Source organism: Panthera tigris, chromosome F2, assembly GCF_018350195.1.
Source record: "Panthera tigris isolate Pti1 chromosome F2, P.tigris_Pti1_mat1.1, whole genome shotgun sequence".
Taxonomy (NCBI): Eukaryota; Metazoa; Chordata; class Mammalia; order Carnivora; family Felidae; genus Panthera; species Panthera tigris.
The window spans coordinates 48,304,522-48,318,721 of NC_056676.1; the positions used below are offsets into that span (position 1 = coordinate 48,304,522).

At 38.5% G+C, this 14,200-nt stretch overlaps 1 protein-coding gene across 18 annotated transcripts in view; it reads left to right on the forward strand.

Annotated features, from left to right (window-relative positions):
• ATP6V1C1 (ATPase H+ transporting V1 subunit C1) overlaps window positions 1-14,200 on the forward strand; it is a 151,411-nt gene that overhangs the window by 54,639 nt on the left and 82,572 nt on the right. The window contains exon 2 of one of the 18 annotated variants that reach the window (XM_042972986.1): window positions 863-904. The exons of the other annotated variants lie outside the window; for them this stretch is intronic. The gene's annotated coding sequence lies outside the window, so the exon portion shown is untranslated. The remainder of the gene's footprint in view (window positions 1-862; window positions 905-14,200) is intronic. 18 annotated transcript variants of the gene reach the window in all.

The following is a 14,200-nucleotide window of genomic DNA, read 5'->3' on the forward strand; positions in this document are numbered from 1 at the left end:
GCACGCAAGTGGGGGAAGGGTGGAAGGGTGGGGACAGAGGATCCAAAGTGGGCTCTGTGCTGACAGCAGAGAGCCCAACATGGGGCCTGAACTCACCAGCCCTGAGTTCGTGACCTGAGCCGAAGTCAGACATTTAACCGACTGAGCCACCCAGGTCCCCTAGACGTGGTTTTTAAAAATAAAATTTTGTTGGGGTGCCTGGGTGGCTCAGTCACTTAAGTGTCTGACTTCGGCTCAGGTCATGATCTCACAGCTCATGAGTTCGAGACCCATGTCAGGCTCTGTGCTGACAGCTCGGAGCCTGGATCCTGCTTCAGATTCTGTGTCTCCCTCTCTCTCTGCCCTTCCCTCACTCATGCTCTCTCTCAAAAATAAACATTAAAAAATTTTTTTTAAAAATAAAATTTTGTTGAGAGAGTGGAGGGTGCAAAAGTAAATGAAGGGAAACCACCTTGGGAGGACGTTGTTGTAATTCCTGCCAAGAGATGGCAAAGCAATTAATAGATCCTCCTGTAAGAAATGGAGAGCCACTGAAGGGTTTGAAGTCAGGATACCTTCTCTCTCCAGTAAGGAATTGAGAAGGTTTAACTGTATTCACTTTTGAGACTCAAGGAGTCAGGGAAGGGAAAGAGTGATTAGATTCTATATTGACCCTTCACTGAGGGCAGTTCTAACTACCCCCTAAGCAGTCCTGAAGTCCACAGGGAATCGTTTGGGAGTTGACTAGAGATTCTTTTGCAAAAATCTGTCTTTGGTCTCTCAGACTTACGGTCTGGTAATGTTATCTTCTCCAGAATACCTTTTATTGAACAATAGTAACGGGCGGACTCAGTTACCTTTCATGTTTATCTTGTTCTCACAGGTCTTTGAGAGAAGGTAGATGAAAATGCTGTTCATTGTAAAGGTAGGAACCTGTTAAGACCCTTGGAGCTAGAAACAGTTTTGTCTCAGTGTGGCATAACTTCCAGAGTGTACTGACTCCTGGTATTGTTCCTGCTGATACACCTACATAATACTTAACCACAATCATATCTAGAGAGAAGGCTGAGTTTCCTAAAGTACATTGTAATCTTTGATTCAGCAGTTTTGGTGAACTTTTTCTAGTAGGACACCTTCAAAGGATTGGCAGTGGTGGTCAGCGCTTTTAAAACTGCTTTTCTGTAAGCTTGGGTAAACCTAGTCAGTACACAGCAGCTGGAGGAGATAATGAGCAACAAAGTAGAGCTCAAAGTGCTCAGGTTGTCAATCACGGTTCTTTGGCAACAAGCAGGTTTTAAGGTGTGCTGAAGACGCAGCGGAGCCTCAGGGTTGTGTCTCAGAGCTCCCGGATCTTTTTCTCTTGGTATATCTTGCAGGGACTAGATAAAATCTAAAGAAACAGTACCTGGCATCTGACTAAAGTAAATGCTGAGAGCTAGATAGTGTAATTTTGCATTTAAACTGGATAGAAGATACTCGTTTTTAATTTTTGGCATGTTAGTCTTAGGAGCTTCATTTACATTTGCTTTTACAACCTAAAAAGAAACTTCTGGGCTTCAAAAGTTGGAGACTATGATTATTTCCACAACTTGTGAAATAATTCCATTGGCCAAAGAGCAAAACTGGAATGCCGAAATAAACCTTTATGGCAGGATCTCCTTTGTAGTCCACTAGTTCCAGAGCAGTCTTCCTATTGAACTTGAGTTTGTTTAGGGGTAGCTACAGTTTTGACTAAGTACCTCCTAGGTAAATTTTTTTCTTGTACATATTCTGATCTGTCTGCAGGAGTAAATCTTTTTCACCCTTTGGATGTGACATTTAATACCATTTTATGTATAAACTAATTCATATTAGATTCCCATTTCATAAATGTTTTTAAGACCTAGTAGAAACCATTAGCATAGTGCCCTTGGAAAGATAGCTCAGGCAATGACCCAGACCATTCTAAAATCTTACTGAGATGACTGACCTTTGGAACTAGAAATTTCAAACTATATTCTTTTTTTTTAATTTTATTTTTTTAAATTTACATCCAGATAAGCATATAGTGCAACAATGATTTCAGGAGTAGATTCCTTGATGCCCCTTACCCATTTAGCCCATCCCCCCTTCCACACCCCTTCCAGTAACCCTCTGTTTGTTCTCCATATTTATGAGTCTTTTCTGTTTTGTCCCCCTCCCTGTTTTTATATTATTTTTGTTTCCCTTCCCTTATGTTCGTCTGTTCTGTATCTTAAAGTTCTCATATGAGTGAAGTCCTATGATATTTGTCTTTCTCTGACTAGTTTCACGTAGCATAATACCCTCCAGTTCCATCCACGTAGTTGCAAATGGCAAGATTTCATTCTTTTTGATTGCCAAGTAATACTTCATTGTGTGTGTGTGTGTGTGTGTGTACATATATATATATACACACACATATATACATATATATACATATACATATATATACACACATATATACATATATGTATATATGTACACACATATATACATACATATATGTATATATGTACACACACACACACACACACACCACATCTTCTTTATCCATTCATCCCTTGATGGACATTTGGGCTCTTTCCATCCTTTGGCTATTGTTGATAGTGCTGCTATAAACATGGGGGTGTATGTGTCCCTTCGAAACCACACACCTGTATCCCGTGGATAAATGCCTGGTAGTGCAATGGCTGGGTCTTAGGGTAATTCTGGTTTTAGTTTTTTGAGGAACCTCCATACTGTTTTCCAGAGTGGCTGCACCAGCTTGCATTCCCAGCAAACTATATTCTTTTGTTGTTGTTTTTTTAAATTTCTTTTTTTAATGTTTACTATTTTTGAGAGAGAGAGAGAGACAGAGAGCAAGCAGGGAAGGGGCAGAGAGAGAGGGAGACACAGAATCTGAAGCAGGCTCCAGGCTCTGAGCTGCCAGCAGAGAGCCCCAATTGGGGCTCGAACCCATAAACTGTGAGATCATGATCTCAGCCAAAGTCAGATGTTTAACTGACTGAGCCGCCCAGGCACCCCCTGAAACCGATGTGTTTTTAAAGATATTTTAAACAAGCTATCAGTGAATAGAAAGTTACTTGTAAATTAAAACTGATAATAGGTGGAGTAACTTTACCATGAAAGCTTTTCTTTATGAAGCAGCCTATACTTTAGTGTTCCTGTATGAGTGCTACTGGCATTTTGGACAGGACTCTGTTGTCTGGCCTCCATATGGGGAGAACCTAAAATGCTCCCGTATATTTTCAGACTCCTGGAGGAGAGAGGTACCATTTGCTTGCAAAACACATGTGGTGCTACCATTTATTTGTTGGACAGATACTTGCGTCCTTGTTAAGTGATAGGCACTCTGTTAGTTACTGGGGATCTAGAAGTTAAGAGTAGTATTTTAATAAGCTAGCATGTAAAATGTGTATAGCCGCTAGCTGTGTGATCTTGGGCACATAATTTCATTAACTGTTCTGTCGTTTTCTAGTGGGGGTGGTAGTAATATCTTCTTTGAGTTAAGCACAAAATTACTTAGCACACTGAAGTGGTTATCACATAGTGCATATTCAGTAAGTGGTTGTCACTACCAGTAAACAGAATCTCAAGCTTCTAGAGTGAAGAATGGGAGAAAACTAACATGTTGTAAATCTGTAACTTGATGAATTTCAGGCTAGGATACGTTGTGTTGTAGATATAAGCATCTTCTGGCTGAACATGGTATTGTGGTCCATTCACGGTTACAAAATACCAGCCTAGGGTTGCTTGGCTGGTTCAGTCCATGGAGCATGTGACTCTTGATCTCAGGGTGTGAGTTTGAGCCCCGCATTGGGTGTGGAGCCTACTTAAAAAAAAAAAAAAAAAAAAAAAAAAAACCCACCCCAAAGAAAAGGGAAATAACGTTTGGAAGCCATGAGTGTAGATTCAGGGATTCCCCTGGATTGGAAGGAATTGTTTGTTCCTTGGGTCATTGCTGAGTTGCATATGGCAGAGAGGAAGTCTCTAGGAGCTCAGAAGGTCCTGATGATTACTTTCAGTAATAGGTGTACAGTGCCCTCCTTGCCATGTCTAGCTTACCAGAAATTACCAGAAATTTTCCCTAACACAACCTAACACCACCCCCTCCCTAACCCTTCAGTGTTTAAGACAGATATCTATGCAAAAGGAAGGCTTGGCTCCTCTTCTTAAATTTATATATTTATTTTGAGAGAGAGGGAGAGAGAGAATTCCAAGCAGGCTCTGCACTGTCAGGATGGAGCCTGATGTGGGGCTTGAATTCATGAACCACAAGATCGTGGCCTGAGCCTTACGTCGGACCCTTAACCGACTGAGCCACCCAGGCGCTGCCAATTTATTATTAATTTATTTTTTAGAGAGACAGCACATGTGGGAGAGAGGGGCTGAGGGAGAGACAGCACATGTGGGAGAGAGGGGCTGAGGGGGAGAGGGGGAGAGAGAATCTCAAGGAGGCTCCACGCTCAGCCTGACACGGGTGAGGTGACCCACGACCCATGGTTGATCCCATGACCCTCAGATCATGAGCTGAGCCAAAATCAAGAGTGGGGTGCTCAACTGTCTGAGACACCCAGGCGCCCCAGGCTTGGCTTTTACAAATTGTTTCTAGCCAACTGAAATAAAAAAGATGATCATTTATAAACTATGTCTATTAAAGATGACATTGTCTTCCATCTTTAAATGTATTTATGGCATGAAATTCAGGTAGTCTGTAATGGGATTATAGAACAATTTTAAATACTTTAGTTGAAAACAGAAAAAAGCAAAAATTAAGGCTTATTTAAAGAAATATGTTCTGACAGTTTTTAAGTTTCATTCTGTATGAGTCATGAGACTACTCCTTGAAAGGTAAAATTCCCCTTTTAGTTACTAGAAACTTTTAAACAAGTTTTATTACCAGTAAGCCAAGCCCTTCCCACAATCTCAAGATGGTTCTGTTTTGAAGAGTAGAATTTTAACCTTCAAAGAGGAAAAAGTTGTTATTTTTTCTTTTTAATTTTTTTTAATGTTTATTTTTGAGAGAGAGAGAGTGTGTGTGAGCAGGGGAGGGACAGAGAGAGAGGGAGACATAGAATCTGAAGCAGGCTCCAGACTCTGAGCTGTCCGCACAGAGCCCCATGCAGGGCTCAAACCCACAAACTGTGAGATCATGACCGAGCTGAAGTCAGATGCTTAACCGACTGAGCTATCCAGGTGCCCCCCATTTAAAAAAATTTTTTTTTAATTTTATTAAATAATTTATTAGTTTTTAAAATCACAGTTGGAAGGCTATGTGATATTTCTCTGACATCCAAGGTGTTTCTTCTCGTGCTTATTGAAATCGGCACTTTATTTAGTAAACCTGTATTCTCAAGGACTGAAAAGGAGGTGGTTTTGCATGTAGACCACTTGCAGTCTCATTGCAAAAATTTATTTACTGTGAAAGGTGGTTGCATTTCAAAGATTAACATATTGTTTTCTGAAAGAGTTAAAGTCAGTTCAGTGTTGGAGCACTTACAGGGGTGCTATATTTTCTGTGATTGCCCCTAAGTTGGGTCAGGCTCATACCTTCAAAAAGAAATGCTAGCAGCTCTCTGTTTGAGCTTATTATCCCCACCATTTATGTTGTGATAGTTATTGCTTTACTGTTTTTGTTTTATATTCAAGTGAATTGTGGTAGGAAAATAATCCACGGCCTTCAGATTCCCAGCAATGGGTTGATAACAGTAAATAGTCTCAGAGCTTTGCACCCAGGTTTTCCTTTCTTCTCTCCTTTCTTCCATTTTGAAAAATAATTGTTACTGCTTTTTTTTTTTAATGTTTATTTTTGAGAGAGGGAGAGTGCAAGCAGGGGAGGGGCAGAGAGAGAAGGAGACAGGCTCCAAAGCTGGCTCTTTGCTGACAACAGAGAGCCTGATGTGGTGCTTGAACCCATGAACCGTTAGATGACGACCTGAGCCGAAGTCAGTCAGTCAACTGACTGAGCCGCCAGGCGCCCCACTGTTTGTTTTTTGTTTCTTTGTTTTTAAAAGCAGCATACTTACTGCAGTCAGACAATATAGAAGTATTTTAAAAATTTGATCAGTGTTTCTCTTGTGTTTCCACTGGATGCTGCCTTGATTTTTCTTTTTTATCTTGTCATCTGGATTAAATTTCCCTCCCACCCCTAGCTACACACACAGACCTACCTACTCATACAGACCTGCGTGCTCAAAATTGTAAGCTCCTTCACGATAGGGAGTTCATTTTATTTGTTTTGCTTCTTAGATCCTACTACGGTTCTGGAAACTTAAGCACCCACAACGTTTGGTGAGATAAATGATATGATCCTAAATTGAAAACAATTACAGTCAAGCAAGAGACATGTGACAAAACACAAAATAGATGTCTGCTTTAATGCAGTTAGTTAATTACATGGTTCTAAATGGGTTGAGGGAGAACATACTGAGGGGGACATACTGGTTTGGTATTATAATAATGGTTTTAGTGCATGGTTGGGTGTAGTTGGGGAAATCTTTCATGAAGGGAAGTTTGAATTGATTTAAACAGGAAAGGAGTTGTTTTGTGCAAAATGGACTGAGCGGAGGCAAGTAGAAAGAGGACTAAAGGTAGGCAGGCCTGAGGACAAGATTGATAGAGTTCAGGAAGATTGTGAAGATAAAGTAGAAAAACTCAGACAAGGACATCAGTAGTGATGACAGTGAAGACTGGCAGATTTGAGTTTTATTTCCAGGAAAGAAGCAAAGTAGGGGCAGACATTTTTGTGAGTTAATCAGCCTTCTATCATCTACAGTAATTTTTTTAGAGTTGGAAAAATTTTTTAAGGAGGTTTTGGGAATGAATCTGGATTCTACACTGTGGTCAAAGAAAGGACTTTTATGTAGGGCGTTTAAAATCCTCTGTATGCTGTCCTTCATAAATTAAATAAAAGCTCGCATTTCTTGAGCAAAGTAAGAGTTTACTCAGATTTTGTTTTGTTCTGTACTTGATATCGTATTGCTTTTCACATTTTAAGCTTATAACCTGCCATGGAAAGCATGCAAAAAGTGGGTTTCTAAACTCCACAGAACAAAAATCCATTTCTGTGTTAGAGAACTAGCAATACTGTATGATTCTTGATGATATGACATTTAGCCATCTTATTAAAGAATATCTACCATTTTTTTAATAACATTCACCATATAATCAGTATGCAATCCACTACTTAATCACGGAAATGCCTATTTTAGGACAGTGGCTCTGAAACCGGAGTGATCACCTGAATTACCTGAGGGATGTAACAAGAATATTAAAAAAAAAAAAAAAAATTCTTGGATCTCACCCTGTATAGATTAATGGAATAGAGGAGGAGAAAGGGATCTTGGATATCGTATCCAGTCCTCTCATTTTACAAATGAAGAAACTTACACAGACAGTGATAAGCAGAACTGGAATTAGATTTCAGGTGTTCATATTTTCAGTGCAGTGCTCTGGCCTTTACATTGTGCTTCCTGAAGTTGGCATTTGGGTTTTCTCCGGCTGTAATTTCCAGTGAGATAAAAGGATTGCTTACCAACCTTGATCTCATGCTTCAGACGTAACTATTACTAACCAGCATTGCCCTTTTGTATTATCTCCAGGGTTCATTGTTACCATGCCATTTAGTGGTCTCTAAACTTTTACATGATTTCAAGTGTGAGGATACTGCCTTTTTAAATAAATTGTATCGGGTGTGCGTGTGTGTGTATGCACACGCGTGTGTGTGTTCACATATAGTACTTCATTATTGAAAACTTAGGAAACAGGAATGTATAGGAAGAATGAGAACATTCATTATTCACTCCCAAGAGATAATCTTTAACAGTTTCTTTATAATTTAATGTTCACATGTACATACATCCTTTCCTTTCTTTAAGTTGGGATAGCTGGGACATGTGTACATTTTTATGGCTTTTGATAAATCTTGAAACTGCCTTCTAGAAATTGTCTCTTTTTAAGCACAAAACTTTTTGGTCTTTCAGGTATTATATAGTTATTTTAGATTGAGGAGAAAGTACTAATAGCAAGTTATTATGTCTTTTTAATGGTTTTAAATGAATTTGTTTCATCAATCATGTCGGCATGCCATACATTTCGGAAGTAATAACGTGTATGAATGTGTGGGACATTAATTCAAGCCCCATCTGTTCTTTTTTTTTTTTTTTTTTAACAAAAATGAACAATTTCTCCCCATATTACTAAAGCAATACATTTTCATTGTTGTGTTCACAGTATTACTACAGTCAGCTTAAACTTGTTAACATTTCTCAAGTTCATTGTTGTTACTCCTGCTTTCTATTGAGTGTTAAAACACTGCTGAGAGAGGCTGGAAGGTTATGGCTGGATCCCTACATAGAAACAAACAGATAACTTATAACAAAAACTGATGAACAGTCTATACAACAAAACTAGATGAGACTTCAGTTTTTGGCCATGATGGATCTTCTGGTACCATACTTGCTTTCTTACCATGAACAACTAGGAAACTGGACAAAATGTATGAAAAATTCTTCCAAATATTGGACAACAGGTAGTATTTGAACTGAGAGACTGGAAACAAATGAAGCGAGATCCATAGTTCCTCTGCTTTCTACTTGGAATTGCTTTCTGTCTGGAGTCACTCTTTAGATCATGGTCTCAGAAGGAAAAACCAAGTAAAGCATGTTGGTCTTGCTGAATTGAGGAGACTGGAGTTGGGGAACACTTACCTGGCTGGAAATTGCAGATCATATTGTCAGAAAGGAGGGAGCCAGACAGAAAAAACACCAAAAATTTGTATAGAGGTCTCTGTAGGAGGCCCAGCAAAGAATGACTAGAGAGCTTTAAGTGGAACAATATCCAGGGCACATGGTGCTGGGAAGTGTTTGAATACCTAGGGCATTCGCTAGAATCCCCAGAAAGACCTTAGTAGTAGAGCTTAATTAGCTTTAGACACATTCTAACAAAGTTTAAAAATAAGCCTCCAGTGTATTATGCTAATTCTCAAGTACCTGTCAGAAGAGAGTACAACATTCTTATAAGACGACAAAATCCAGTGATTGGCAATGTAACATTGTGAATTGTGATCTAACAGAAAACGGAACATAATGAGGATAAAAATGAAAGGCTTTTGAAAATGGAACTTAACTGAAAAATACATCTAAAGAGAAAAATTCACTTTGTGAGATGAATAGCAGATACTCTAAAGAAAAGTTCAGCAAACTAGAAGATAGAGCAAGAGTATACCCAAACTGAAGCATAGAAAACAACTGAAAAAAAAATGAATGGAAGCTTTTTGACCTGTGGGACAGTATTAGGTGGTTTAATGTGTGACTTTTGTATCAAGAGAAAGGGAAGCAGAAAAAAAATTTGAAGAAGAAGATGGATGGGATTTTTTCACATTTGATGAAAAGTAAACACAGATTCAGGAAGCTCAGTGAAGTCTAAGCTGGATAAACCCTTGTGACCATGGAATAGGCAAATTTTTCTTATGTCACAGAAAGCATATATTATGGGGAAAAAGTTGGTAAATTAGACATCAGAATTGATAAGTTGAAAGCACTGAGTGAGCACATATAACACCTGGAGCTTGCATACCTTTCTGATGGCCTGTCTGCTTGGGAAAACCGTTTGGCGCCTTCTTATGAAGTTAAACATACGTTAATCCTTCAGCTCTGGAATTCCACTTCTTGATGTTTAAGAGAAATGAAAATATATTTTCAAAAAAAGATTTGTCGTGGAATGTTCATAGCACCTTTGTTGTCAGTGGCTCCAAAGCAGAAAGTCTAAATATCCCTCAACATGCGAATAGATCAGCAAACCGTAGTACATTCATGCAATGAATTAATAAGCAGTAAAACAGAATGTACTGCTGTTGATACAACATGGACAAATACGAAAGACTTGCTGAGCAAAAGGAGTCCGATACCGGAGAGTACATGATGTATTTTCATTTACAGCAAACTTCTGGATTAGGCAGAGCTGTCGTATGACTGCAGATCAGCATCTGCCCAGGGCTGGCAGTGCAGTAGGAGTTGACTGGGACTGGGTGTGGGGGAAGGCTTTGGGACAAAAGAGATTTTTTAAATCTTGGTTTTGGTAGTGGTTACACAGGTGTATATGTTTGTCAACAACTCATGAAACTTTATATTTTCATAAAGTTGATTTTTAAAAATATAGGGGAAGTGAAGGGAGCTAATCAGTAATAAACCAGATATTTTAACTAGATTATCTCATTTAATCCTCACAGTTATTTATTCATTCACAAATATTCAGTAGGTACTTTTTGAGGTTCTACATACTGGCCTCTGTGCCAGGTACTGAGTTGTGAGCAAAAATTATCATGGTTTCCACCAACTCTAATGGGCAGTTTATTTGGAAGAAAGACTTGAATAAAAAGTGTCCCTCAGGGAAACACTAAAAAGAAGGTGCTATGAGAGCATATAACATATTTATCTGTAGCATATAATATATACTGTCACAATGTATGATATCCATTCTGTGGTGTATCTCATATGAGGTACTTTCTGTGCCTTGGTTTCTTTGCAACTACTACCCATCTGATAAGGTTGTTTTAAACATACTAAATGAGTTAATATATATGAAGTGTTTTTATTGGTGCTAGGAGATAGGAAGTGCCCAGTAAGTATTGGCTGTTACCTTGATGACATTTGACAGTTCTAATTGTCTAATGTATACCTGTAATAACCCAGGGAACACTGGAGTAGGAAGAGGTTTAGGGGAAGACATGAATTTGACTAAAAACACTGGGTTTTAGATGTTTTTGAGGCCTCCAAGTAGAGAGGTCTTGTAGTTAGTTGAGGAGGCTTGTTGGGTATGGCTCTGGATGCAGCAGAGGAGTCTGAGCTGGAGGTAAAAATTTGAGAGAGTTCATCTAGCCTGGAATTGTCTTGTTATAGATAACATCCTCAAGAGAAAAATTGTATGCGCATGTTTATACCCACATGTAACAGAGGGAGTCAGACCTAGGTCTGAGTCTTGAGGAATTCCAACATTTGATTAGGGTACCTTTTAATTTTCCCTTTTGTTAAACATATGATTCATGTGTATTTATGCCTGACTTCCAATATGCAAGATGAAAAAAGGGAAATGATTAGGAATAAAAACAGAAGTCATTTGAAGCGTTCAGAGGAGATGGAAATGTCTAGGTTCTTGATGAGAAGATAACCAGTGGACACCCAGTTTTGACTGTTTCAGTGCAGCTGAGAGAAAAGGGGAAATGTGTTTAACAATACAATTTCATTTAAGATATATGTATATTCATCTGCAAAGATAAATTTTATATGGAGCTGAGCTTAAAGTTTTTTAAATTTGAAGGAAAAAAAAATTTTTTTTAATTAAGTAGGCTCTGTTCCCAGTGTGGGGCTTGAACTCAATGACCCCAAGATCAAGAGTCACATGCTCTCCCAACTGAGCCAGCCAGGCGTCCCTCAAGGAGAAATTTTTTTATGTGACTTGTGTCCACAGGGTAACGGTGGACATTGTTCAAAAACAGAACAAAAGGAATTTTGCATAAGACTTACTGATGCTGTTCTCAAAGGCAATTCTTAGGTTCATCATTTTGTTGATTCCTTCCAACAGTTGTGTGAAGAGATTTATAGCATTCCACAGATGAGGAAACTACTGAGGGAATAGTCAGGAGTTTAACTCTTAATGGGACTCTAAAGTTTGTGCTGTTTTTCTCTTTTTAAATTTAATTAAATTTAAATTCTATCTCCATATCTCTTGAAACTATTTTTTTTGCTTTTCTGTTTGGAGGTATCATTGTTCCTTCTAGGAGCTAGGATAGTTGGGGTGCTGGGCGTTGCTGTTTCAGACATCAACATCATCATTCTGATGATCCTAGATGAAAAGAAAAGGGAAGGGAAGCTCAATTTATTTAGAATTCCTTGGGCCTACCGGTTGCTTGGAGCCCAGAAGGAAGCAGGACAAAAGGGTTTAAGGTTACACGTGGATTTCTTCAAATAGCGGAGCTCATGTGGGTCTGAGTGCGGAACATTTTCTTCTAGTATGACACAATAGAGAGTACATAGCCTTTTACAGTCAAACTCCATGGTGTTTGAACCCCAGTTGCCACTCATGTGGTCTTGGTAAATGAGAACCTCTCCCAAGTATTACTACCTACCTCATAGCGCTGTCATGAGAATTAAATGAGATAGCATATGAGATGTGTATAGCATAATACCAAACATAGAGAACACCTTTTCCTCCTCATATCCAAACAATTAGGCCCTAGAGAGGGCTCCAGTTAAAAATGGAATTAGAGTACTTTGTATAAGTTTCCTAGACATTTCCTTTTTCTTTTCTTTTCTTTTTTTTTTTTTTTTTTAACCAATCTCAAACTTATGATTTCTGGTGGCTAAGTGTGGGGCTCAAACTTATGACTTGGAGATCAAGAGTTACATGCTCCATTGACTGAGCCAGCAGGTACCTCTTTCCTAGACATTTCTAGACTCTACTTTTGCTTAGAATCATCGTGACATTATTTTATGTGGTCCTGATAATAGCTCAGTGAAATAGGATAGGGCAGTTATTTATAGATGAAAAATGGGGTTCTTTTTCTTATTTTTTGAAATACTTTGGAAACCTGTTGGATAAAAAAGATTTTCTAGAACTCTAAATGGTATGATAGTGACATCTACTGTAATAGCTCATATTATTACAGTCTTTGAAGAAGCTGCACTTTGGATAATTTTAAAATATCAGAAAGAACTTATTGATTTAATCCCTGCTATTTTGGAAGGGAGAGGAGGTATAAAATGTCATCAGATACACTTTAACAAAACTGCTTGTATAAATAATTATAATAAAACCTCAGATTTCCCAAAACTACCATCATGTAGAAGATCTGGATTAGTAAAAGAGGTTTAAAGATGTTATGGAATTCTCTGATCAACTTAGAATTTTAAAGTTTAAGGTAGTGCTATGACTGGTGTTTGGGCTAAAAAAAACTAGATTTGATAAGTGCAAGAATATTAGATGGAGGAGACCAGAGAAGGGGAAAAGCCAGAGCCAAAGTTGCCAAAGGCAAATGAAAGGATAGCAAGGTTTGGAGCAGCTTAGGTGAGGTGACTCGGGTTAGGGGAAGACAGGAAAGCAGGAGATAGAACCACAACATTTCATCAGGAATTTAAAGAGCAACTTACTGAAATGGACTCTGGAGTTAATACAAGTGTAGCCCAAGCTCTTACCTTTACAATATTATGCAGTTAGAGTTCCTGAATATGTTGACCCTGAAGTATTTCTTGACAAAAAATTCCAAGACATCAGGAAGGTTTTTGTTCAATATATTACTATACTTGGTCATAACACAGTATGAACAGACTAGAAAGCATCTTGACTAGTTTTAAAACAGAAAAGTTGTGCTTGGGGGATCAACATGGTAACAAGACTATTCTCTGGATATTCTGTTTGAGAGTCCATTAAAATTTATAAATTTGCTAAACATTGTTTTATTTTATTGTGAAGTAATTACATTCTTGTAACAGTTAAAAATACTTAATTTTGAAATATTTCAAGTATGCAGAAAAGTTCAAATACTTTAGATTAACAGACATCCGTGTACCTACTACCCAGATTTAACAGTTATTAACATTGTACCATATTTTCCCTAGATATTTTTATTTTATTTTTTTATATTTATTTGTTTTGAGAGAGAGCACCAGCAGGGGAGGGGCAGAGAGAGAGAGAATCCCAAGGAGGCTCCATGCGTGGAGCCGGACATGGACCTCGATCCCACGACCCTGTGATCATGACCTGAGCTGAAATCAAGTCGGTCACCCAACCGACTGAGCCGTCCAGGTGCTCCACCCCATTTTTATTTTTATTTTATTTTTTTGTTTTTTTAATACTTCTTTTTTGAGAGAGAGACAGAATGTGAGTGGGCAAGGGACAGAGAGAGAGGGAGACACAGAATCCTAAGCCAGCTCCAGGCTCTGAGCTGACAGCAGAGTCCAATGTGGGACTCAAACTCGCGAACCATGAGATCATGACCTGAGCTGCAGTCGGATGCTTAACTGACCGGGCCATGCAGGTGCCCCTAAAACATTTAAAACAGTACCTGGTATGTAGAAGATCTGTATAAACAGAAATTGGAAAAAGATAAAGTATATAGAATGGCATCTGTGTTCACTTTCAGTTGTGTAATGATTGCCTAGGAGTACCTTAATTACAATTCTAAAAATAGGATGAGTGAAGTTATGAAGTTAATAAATGAGTGAAG